Consider the following 9,202-nt stretch of genomic DNA (forward strand, 5'->3'; position numbering starts at 1 on the left):
GGGATGACCATTTAGCCACCCGTCCGGTGCATGGGAGAGCTACGGGTCACCAGCCATGGAGGTTTTTGATTTGGGTTTGATCGAGAGAAGGGGAAGAAGGAAGTGGGTATGGGTATTGGTTTCAGATCTTAACGGATCTGATCCGAACCCAATAAGAGCCAAACCCATCCAATTTAAATCCAATCCATTAACGCAAACAGGTTTTGGGTTTGATCCATTAAGGTTTTGGATCAAACCCACACCCGTTAGTTTGAGCTTTATTTAAAACTATTTTGCAAATAACCCCCTGAAGAATAGTTAATTACAGATAGATCTCTCCAGTTTTCTGATTGACTTATTTTAAAGTAGTTATTTTACAGAAAACTCTTTTTTGTCTGGGATTTACGGTTTAGTCCTTCATTATTAAGTTTTTTGGTAAAATTGTTGTATCTTATTGGTTTTATATCCGATTTGAGCATTTTTTGAATCGTTAGACTTGTGATGGCTTGAGAAATATTTTGATTCTATTTTCATATATGATAGAATATTTAAATAATTAATATATTATTTATTTGATAATTTTGCTTACTATTACAATATTCAAGTATATTTTTGCATAGTCCCAAAGGGTCTGGAGCATTCTATAGATTTTGGGTAGTTGAGTCATCAAGGGCTAATAGTTTTCTCTCTCATTATAGTTTTGAAATTACATAAAAGTGTGTCTGTTACAGTTGATCCAAAAGTGACTGTAATTTGATATAAAATTAATAGCAATAGATTGACTAACATGAATTACATAAAGACAGAGAGTTCTACACCCAAAGATGGAAATAATCTTGAATTTTTATAATTGTAGTTAGTTAAACCACTAAAAGTGTAACTAATATGATGGGTCACAGTTTAAACATGAATTATGTGTACATGCCATAATTATTATTCTTACTTATATATTTCATATTATTGTTGGTTATAATTTATGTGGTGTATGTTTTGATATTATTTATTATGTTTAAATTTATGATTGAATTAGTTGCGACACTTATTATATGCTATGATTTTTTTTCAAAGATATTTTATAATTGTATAATAAGTGTTATTAGTAGAATTGTGTTATAGAATTTGTATCATGATCGTAATTATGAGCATGTTCTTTTACATACAGCTATGACCCCTATTTCACTCTCGTCGCATCTATCTAATATTCTCACACTAAATGAATCGAATTATCCTAATTAGCATGAGCAGCTTGTCATTATTTTAGGATGCCTAGACTTGATTTAACTCTTTGTAAGCCTCAGTCTGATCCATTTATCCTCACTAGTCCTTCTTATCGTAAGGAATTATGTGAAAAATAGAAATATTCTAATAGATTGTCTCTCATGATTATTAAAAATTTTATAGTGAGAGACATTAGAAGATCTGTTTTTGATAACGAATTGGCCTATGAGTACATTTTTTATGTAGAATAATAGTTTACCAGATCAAGTAAAGCCTTAGCTGGTATCCTAATGAATAAGTTAATCTTCATGAAATATGATGGATTTTCAGGAGTGCGAAAGCACATTATGAAAATACATGATATAGCTGAAAAATTGAATGATTTGGATATGATAGTATCTGAAAACTTTCTTATCCAGTTTATTCTCAATTCTCTTTTATCTCAGTTTACCTAATTTAAGATTTATTACAACACACATAAGAAATCATGGTCAATGAATGAACTCATCTCCCAGTGTATATAAGAAGAAGAGAGATTGAAACAGAAAAAGATCCCAATTGTTCATGTGGTTTCACAGGAGCATCTTAAAAGAAAGAAGGCAAAGAAAGATAATAAAGGACCCAGCAACCTATCAAAGAAAAATTTTACAAATTGAAATGTTTCTTCTGCAATAAGGAGGGACATATCAAGAAGGGTTGTGATTAAAGAAAGAAATAGTTCGAAAAGAAGGGTATTCCCTTATCATTTGTTTGTTTCGAAATCAAATTTATTAATGTCCTTTTTAATATATGGTGGATTGATTTTGATGCTGTAATTCATGTTTTAATTCATTACAGAGATTTTTGTCAAGCTAGAAGCCAAATGATAGAGAGTAAAGGATCTTTTTGAGAAATCAGATGAAGTCCAAGATCATTTCAGTTGGAACCTACAGACCTATAGATACTAGATTTCAATTAGATCTATATAATATCTTTTATATTCCTTCAGTATCTAAGAATTTAATTTTTTATCAAAATTTGATTTAGAAAATTTTTCATTTACTTTTATAAATTTAAGTTTTAAATTAATGAAAAATTTTATTTTGGTTGGTACTGGAACATTATGCAATGGATTATATAAATTGAATTTGAATTCTTTTTTTGAACAATCTTTATTTATTTTGAATGTCAATATCGGTATAAAACATGATATTATAAATAAGAGTTCTTCAATATTGTGGCATAGGCGATTAAGTCATATATCAAAAGAAAGAATGACTAGATTGGTTAAAAAAAGTATTTTATCAAATCTAGATTTTAGTGATTTTTGTAATGTGCATCGATTGCATTAAAAAAAATAAATTAAAAATCATAAAAGACATGCCATTAAAAGTCAAGGACTCTTAGAATCAATACATATCGATATTTGTGACTATTTTACATTGTGTTTTGGAGGACAAAAGTATTTTATCATCTTTATTGATGATTTCTCACGTTATGATTATATTTTTCTGTTGTATGAAAAGTCTGAAGCTTTGGAACCTTTAAAGTATACAAAGCTGAAGTAGAAAATCAATTGGATAGAAAAATTAAGATTGTAAGTTCTGATAGAGATGGTGAATACTACGGTAGATATAATGAATCTGACCATAATCCTAAATCTTTTATCAAATTTCTTAAACAATATGGCATTATAGCATAGTACACTATGCCAAAAAATCTCCAACAAAATGGTGTGGCATGAGCTCAGAGCGATGTGAGCTCAGAGGAAGAGCACTTGTGGCCAACTCAGTGAGAACCAGGGCGATGCTGATGAAAGCACCGGCAAAAAGGTTGTAGACGTCACTGCTGAAGGCGGCGCATAGATAGGCCTTCGTCAGACAAGGATGAAATGGAAGAAAAGGAGGTGGAGCTTCACCACGTAGTGGCCCTCGCCATCGCTGGTGATACCGACTGCCCTCAGAAGGTCGAGCTGGTCGACGAGCGTCTCCATCTGGGCTCGCTTCTTCATGCAACAATCAAAATTTAGCCTAAAACATTAGCATCTCTGCCAGTGGGAAGGCTGCCCATGCTACTGAGCTCGAGGACATAGGGGGAAGGGGAGGACCTCAAGGTCACTCGCACGTGAGTTCTCCGATGCTGTCGGAGGTGAAGCACATGAGTGGGGGAGGCTTTAGAGCCTTCGGGCCCAGCTCTGATGTCGAGAGGAGCTCGCGCACCGTAGGAGATGCTAATGGCACACCGCCAAGAGAGGTATCGATTGTAATGCTAAAAGGGGTGTGGGAGTAGTTTGAACTGTTTGAATAGTGGCCATCAAAATTTGGATCTACTGGAAGAGCAGGTCAAAATAATCTGCCATGACCAGCACTAGTTGGGTTGGCGGAGGAGCCTTCATCTCTGGTGGCTGTGTCGATGGTGCATAGCTTTCTTCAGCACCGCGGTGGTTCGAGAGGTGGTAGATTGTCTCGATCGTTTGGTGGTAGTTTTTATTAATTGCATGTTGCAAAAGTAGGCCCTTCTTTTATCTATTGTTGCTGAAATCGATTGAGATCGGAAGACTTCCGACTGCCTGAGGTTGGAAGACGGATGTCTGATCCTCATACACAGATGCTGATGCTGGAGCGACCTATAAAATAAATTCAAACTGAAATTGTGGCTTTGACGAAAATCTTCCGATGCTCAAATCAGAAAAACAGAGAATAAAGGAACAGCAACTGATTCTTTGAGAGGAATTTGATTTGACTTATTTGGATCCTCAGGGCTCTGATTGTTTATATAGAAGAATATTGAATAGCTGGCTGCATAGCTATATGTTCGTACGATTTCAAGATTGTCGGACATTGAAATTACTATAGTGGGTGAGATAATTCAGCCCTCGATCATTTCGTGAAGTGAGGAGATCGTTGCTAGCAGCATATTGAGTGAGAAATTTGAATACCTTTTTTGAATAACCTCGAAGTCTATGCCTAATTTTTTGATCTTGTTGAATGAGTGGTGTCACTTCATGATAGATGAGGATCCTACCTATTAATTGCATAGGTTGTCAGTCAGGAGAGATTTTAGTCTTCATGTGCTCTCCACATAGAAATATTTATTGCTTTTGGCCTCAGCTCATATCAGCATAGATGCTTAGGATACCTCGTATCAGTACAGAGGAGCTCATATCAGGATCAGCTCAGCTCATATGAAAGTAGCTCTTCACAGCATAGTCATAGCTCATAGAGCTGTAAATCTGAGGCATCCATGATACCATCGTAACACTCTTTATTCAATCTTGTTCGTGCTGTAAGTCATACTTATGTAAAGACATCGAGAGGGTTGCCTCCCTTCTATCAAAAAACAAAAGCTTTTAGATCCAGCTTGGCACTATTCATGCTTTTATTTTTTTTAATATACATTAGTAAAATATTATATAAAATTGATGTTGGATGCAAAAAATGATGCTACTTTTTTCTGCTAGTTGCACGCTTTACTGAATATCATAAATCTTTGCTTCCAAAAACTTCAGCCTTCAATTTTCTACTGGAGAGAAGAGAGAGGAGAAGTGAAAGAGAGAGAAACTCTCTCTCTTTTTCTTATTATTTTTTTTCATTTCTTTCTTTCTTTATTCTTTTCTTTTTTCTCTCTCTTCTTAGCAAATGTGGGACTTTTCTTACCCCTTCTTTCTTAGACATAGGGGGCTCACAACTGATGGCTAATGGGGTCTGTGGCTAGTGGTGGCTAGGGCCATGATAGTGCAATTGGGGATCCTACATGTCGGTCGACAGTGATGACTACTACCAAAAAAATCAAGAAAGATAAACAAAAGTCAAGGGAAAAATGGAGGAACCAAACAAGCCCTCTTTTGATAAAACTTGATGATTTGCCAGCCAGAAATCATGATCCATGCATTACGAAGGATGACAAGGAGAATTAACTAAAGGGTGAAGGGATTTTTAACTAATTCCTATTGGCGTTTGGCCATGATTTCTAACAAACTTAATGATGGTCATCCACAAAGAAGAATAAAAGAAAGATGGGATCATAGGCAATCTCTAATGACCTGGGTATGGAATCTAAGGGGGAAGATGGGGCTCATTAAATAAAAAGGAGAGAAGGTCGATTTTCACTCAAAATTAGCTTCCTTCTTAAGATCGAAAAGGATAAGGACACTCCCATTGGGAGTCGTCTTCTTCTTCTTCATTTTTGAACCTACTTTAAAAGTCATGCATGGTGGTTGTGCCAATCAAATGGTCCAAACCTAGCTTGATCTTGGGCTTGTTTGAGCCAAGATATTATATTCTCTCCCTCTAAAAAAGAAATTTCATCTCTATTTTTTTTTTGCCTAAGTCTTAAAAAATTAGGGTTCCTTCTACCTCAAGTCATCCTCTAATTTCAAAAATAAATCTTTCATCATAACATCTTTCCAATCAAATTATTATTTTTATCCACTTAAAAATAATTCACTACTATGCTTCTAATGCACACTCTGATTTAAATCTATCTACACACATGTCAAATCTAGATTTTTAAGTTATGTCATAATCAACATAAATTATTGTTCCAATGTCTCTAGTATTTACGCACCTATACTCATCTTATTTTTAATTTTATGTACCCTAATTTGTCCACTTATATTTTGATATTATATTAATTATCATGCCTCCAATTCGATACTATAAGCTAGGGGTCGCAATAATTGTCGCATCATACTCATAGAGCATATTTTCAACAAGCATGTAAGGTATCTCATCACAATATCAAACACATCAAAATAGAGATAATTTAAATAACTAAAATTTAAAATTTAATTTACCAACAAATCTAATTAATAATTAAACTTTGAAAGTCTTACATCAATTGAACCTCAAATAGTAGTCCTATAAAATATAGAAATAAATCAAATCTGAATTATGTTGATATTTTCAAATCTCACTTTTAATCTCACTCTCAAAGTAGTACTCTTATTCGCAACTAAACATCCAAATTGAAAAAAAAAGAGAGAATAATGAGTAGCAAACAATGAATATCTTGACTAGCTAATTGATGTGATAATATTGATAATCAAAATATAGTTTATCATTAACATATGCATAAATATAATCAAATTTATTTTTAAAATATGAATTCAGTAATGTTAGTATCTTTCAAATATTCATATATATAATCATATATTTGATTCAAAAATCAATCATATTCAATAAATTGATTTAAAATAAATTTTATTTAATTTATTAGTCTTTAACTATAACTATACTTATATCTTATACAAGATCGGAATACTACACTTATATCTATGGTCAGATCGAAATATCATCCATACTTTGTAGCTACATCAGAATATTATACTTAAATCCTATGACTATATCAGAATATCATACTTATATCTTATGGTCAGATTGAAATTTTATACTTATATCCTGTGATGGAATCAGAATACCACACATATAATTATGGTCAGATTGGAAATAGAATCATGAGCTCAATAATAATCAGAGTTCTGATACATAACCTTCAATTAGTATGGTTCAAAATAGAGTTTAATTAAAACTCCAAATCTAATTTATATCAAAAATTTTTTATAAAATAAAAATATTTTATAATCAAATCAAAATATGCATATATGATTTCAAATCAATAAACAATTATAGTAATAGTTCAAGAAATATTACTTCAATATTTCATACCAATTTTTATTCAAAATATATTTTTGTAAGATTCATAAATCATATGTAAATTTATTAATAATTTTTTAATATTTAAAATAATATTATATAAATATAAAATCTAGAGAAGATGAATCACTACTTATTTTACATATACTCCAATTAATCCAGATAATTCTAGAACTTTCTTTTCAAAATTTTTAATTAATGAATCATATTACAATATCCCACCGCTTTGCATTCCTATACAGAATCAAATTCAATAATTAAAAAAGATATGGATAATTAAGAAAGATTAGATTGATGGTTAGTTATATCTAATAGTCTGGATTAGTTTGATCATCTAATTTCATCTGATCAAGATCAAACTAGGACATATGTGATTCGAAGTCACTCTATTAGGTCAACTTAGATTCAAAATAACAGAGTTCGGACTACTTCATTAAGTTCATAAATTAAGTAGAGCAAGAATGGTAGAGGAGAGAAAAATTAATAAGTAGGAACAAAGCTGATCAGATGATACTGCCCAGCATCCTGATTAATCCGTTCAAAGTGATTTCATCAAATTAATAATGATTGAACTAGTATATAGATAATTTAATAAAAATTATGGATAATCAAATTTGGTAAAACCCAATTTGACCAAAGTAGATGCCGATATGCTATCTGGTGACCATGGTTTAGAATCCTTTTTACTAAGATTGGATCTAAATCATTGAAAGTAAATCCTTTACTGGTTCAATCATAGAGAAAAAAATCCATGAGAAAGAGAAATAATCTAAAGAGAGATTTTTTGAGAGAAAATGTAGATAGAAATAATTCTAAAGAGAAAAAGTTGTAGAGAGAGAAAATAGATAGAGAAATTAGGAAAAAACTAGAGAGAAGAGAGAGGAGGGAAGAGAGAGAATTTTTTTTTTCTTTTTTTCTTTTTTTCTTTGTTTCCCTTGTTTCTCTTTATCTCTTGACAAAACAAGGGACTTTCCTTATCCCTTCTTTCCTCGAAATAGGAGGCTCACAATTGGCGGCTGGCGAGGTCTATGACCGGTGGTGGCTGGGGCCACAGTGGTGCTAGCGAGGATCTTAGATCGACGATTGATGGGGATGACTGCTATCACAAAATCAAGAAAAATGAGTGAAAAATCAAAAAAAAAAAAATCGAGGAACCAACAAAGGCCCCTTTTTGACAAAATCTAGTGGTTCATTGGTCAGAAACCATGATCCCTGGGTTATGAAGGATGGGGAGGAGGTTAGCTACGCTATTAGTTGTCTAAACATGATATGATCTTGATGTGCACTCACATACATGGCTGTCAGTGCCCACTCATATGAGCCTGTAGTGCATTATTTTAGATAAATTATAATAAACCCCTTGAGGTTTTTTATTATTCTATTTATACCTAGTAATTTGAAAAATATACACTTACACCTAAGTGTCAGTTAAGTTATTTGCATAATGTGAAAAGATGAAAGTATCCTCTGCATTTCTTCTCCTCTTGACACCAACTATTCTTCTTTCTCCTCTTCTTTTCTTACAAGAACTTCTTCCCTCCACCTCTCCCTCTCTTCCCTTCACCACCTTCCTCCCCTTCTCACCACCACCGCTGCCTGGACCCCAACCTCCCCTCCTCTGCTACCCAATCTGATCGTGCCTCTTCTTTCTTCCACTACAACCATCATCTTCCCAACCACGTCTTCCCAACCCTATCTTTGAGTTCCTTGTCAACTACGCTGCTGCTTCCAACTCTAATGGTAAGATGGGCAACACCGACCTCCACACCATCACCATCGTGCTCCATTAGCATGCCCCCTAAAACTTCCACATATTCGGCCTTAGCCATGAGATGCCTCTGTAGTGCACCCTCAACCACGATGGTGTACTGTCTACCTCAATAAGAATGAGTACTACATCACTCATTTGAAGGCCGCCTCGCAGGCCTTGAGGCCTATGATATTGCCTACATCACCAAGGTACGGGAGATGCCTGATCTCTTAATTGCCGCCCGTCGTGGCCGTCGGAAGGACTGTCGGCCCATCCAGAACCTCTCATTTCTGACTGTTATCTTGCCCTGAATGACCTCCTAATGCTCTCTACAACATTCCTTGGACATCGTCCTTGTCGACAGGTCCCATAAGTATGCCCACACCACCTTGGGCCGAAGTCCACCCACTTCATGGCAATGGTCACGACCTGCTCTGCTAGCCCAAGGCCCACCAACATACTGGTCCATGACTATGAGCACTAGGTAGAGTGGGTGTGCAACGAGGATTTTCTCTATGAAGAGCACCTTGTCGCCAGCATTAGGGGAAAATCTCAGCAACCACCTCAAGGTCATTTTCATCATTTTAATTTTTTTTAATATAGTATTTAGGTCTGATAGTTT

At 34.2% G+C, this 9,202-nt stretch overlaps 1 pseudogene; it reads left to right on the forward strand.

Moving 5' to 3' along the window:
* The first annotated feature begins 8,488 nt into the window (after positions 1 to 8,488).
* On the forward strand, positions 8,489 to 9,178 carry LOC105035297 (protein IRX15-LIKE-like; annotated as a pseudogene).
* The last annotated feature ends 24 nt before the right edge of the window (positions 9,179 to 9,202 follow it).

The sequence above is a fragment of the Elaeis guineensis genome, chromosome 9 (assembly GCF_000442705.2).
Source record: "Elaeis guineensis isolate ETL-2024a chromosome 9, EG11, whole genome shotgun sequence".
NCBI lineage: Eukaryota > Viridiplantae > Streptophyta > Magnoliopsida > Arecales > Arecaceae > Elaeis > Elaeis guineensis.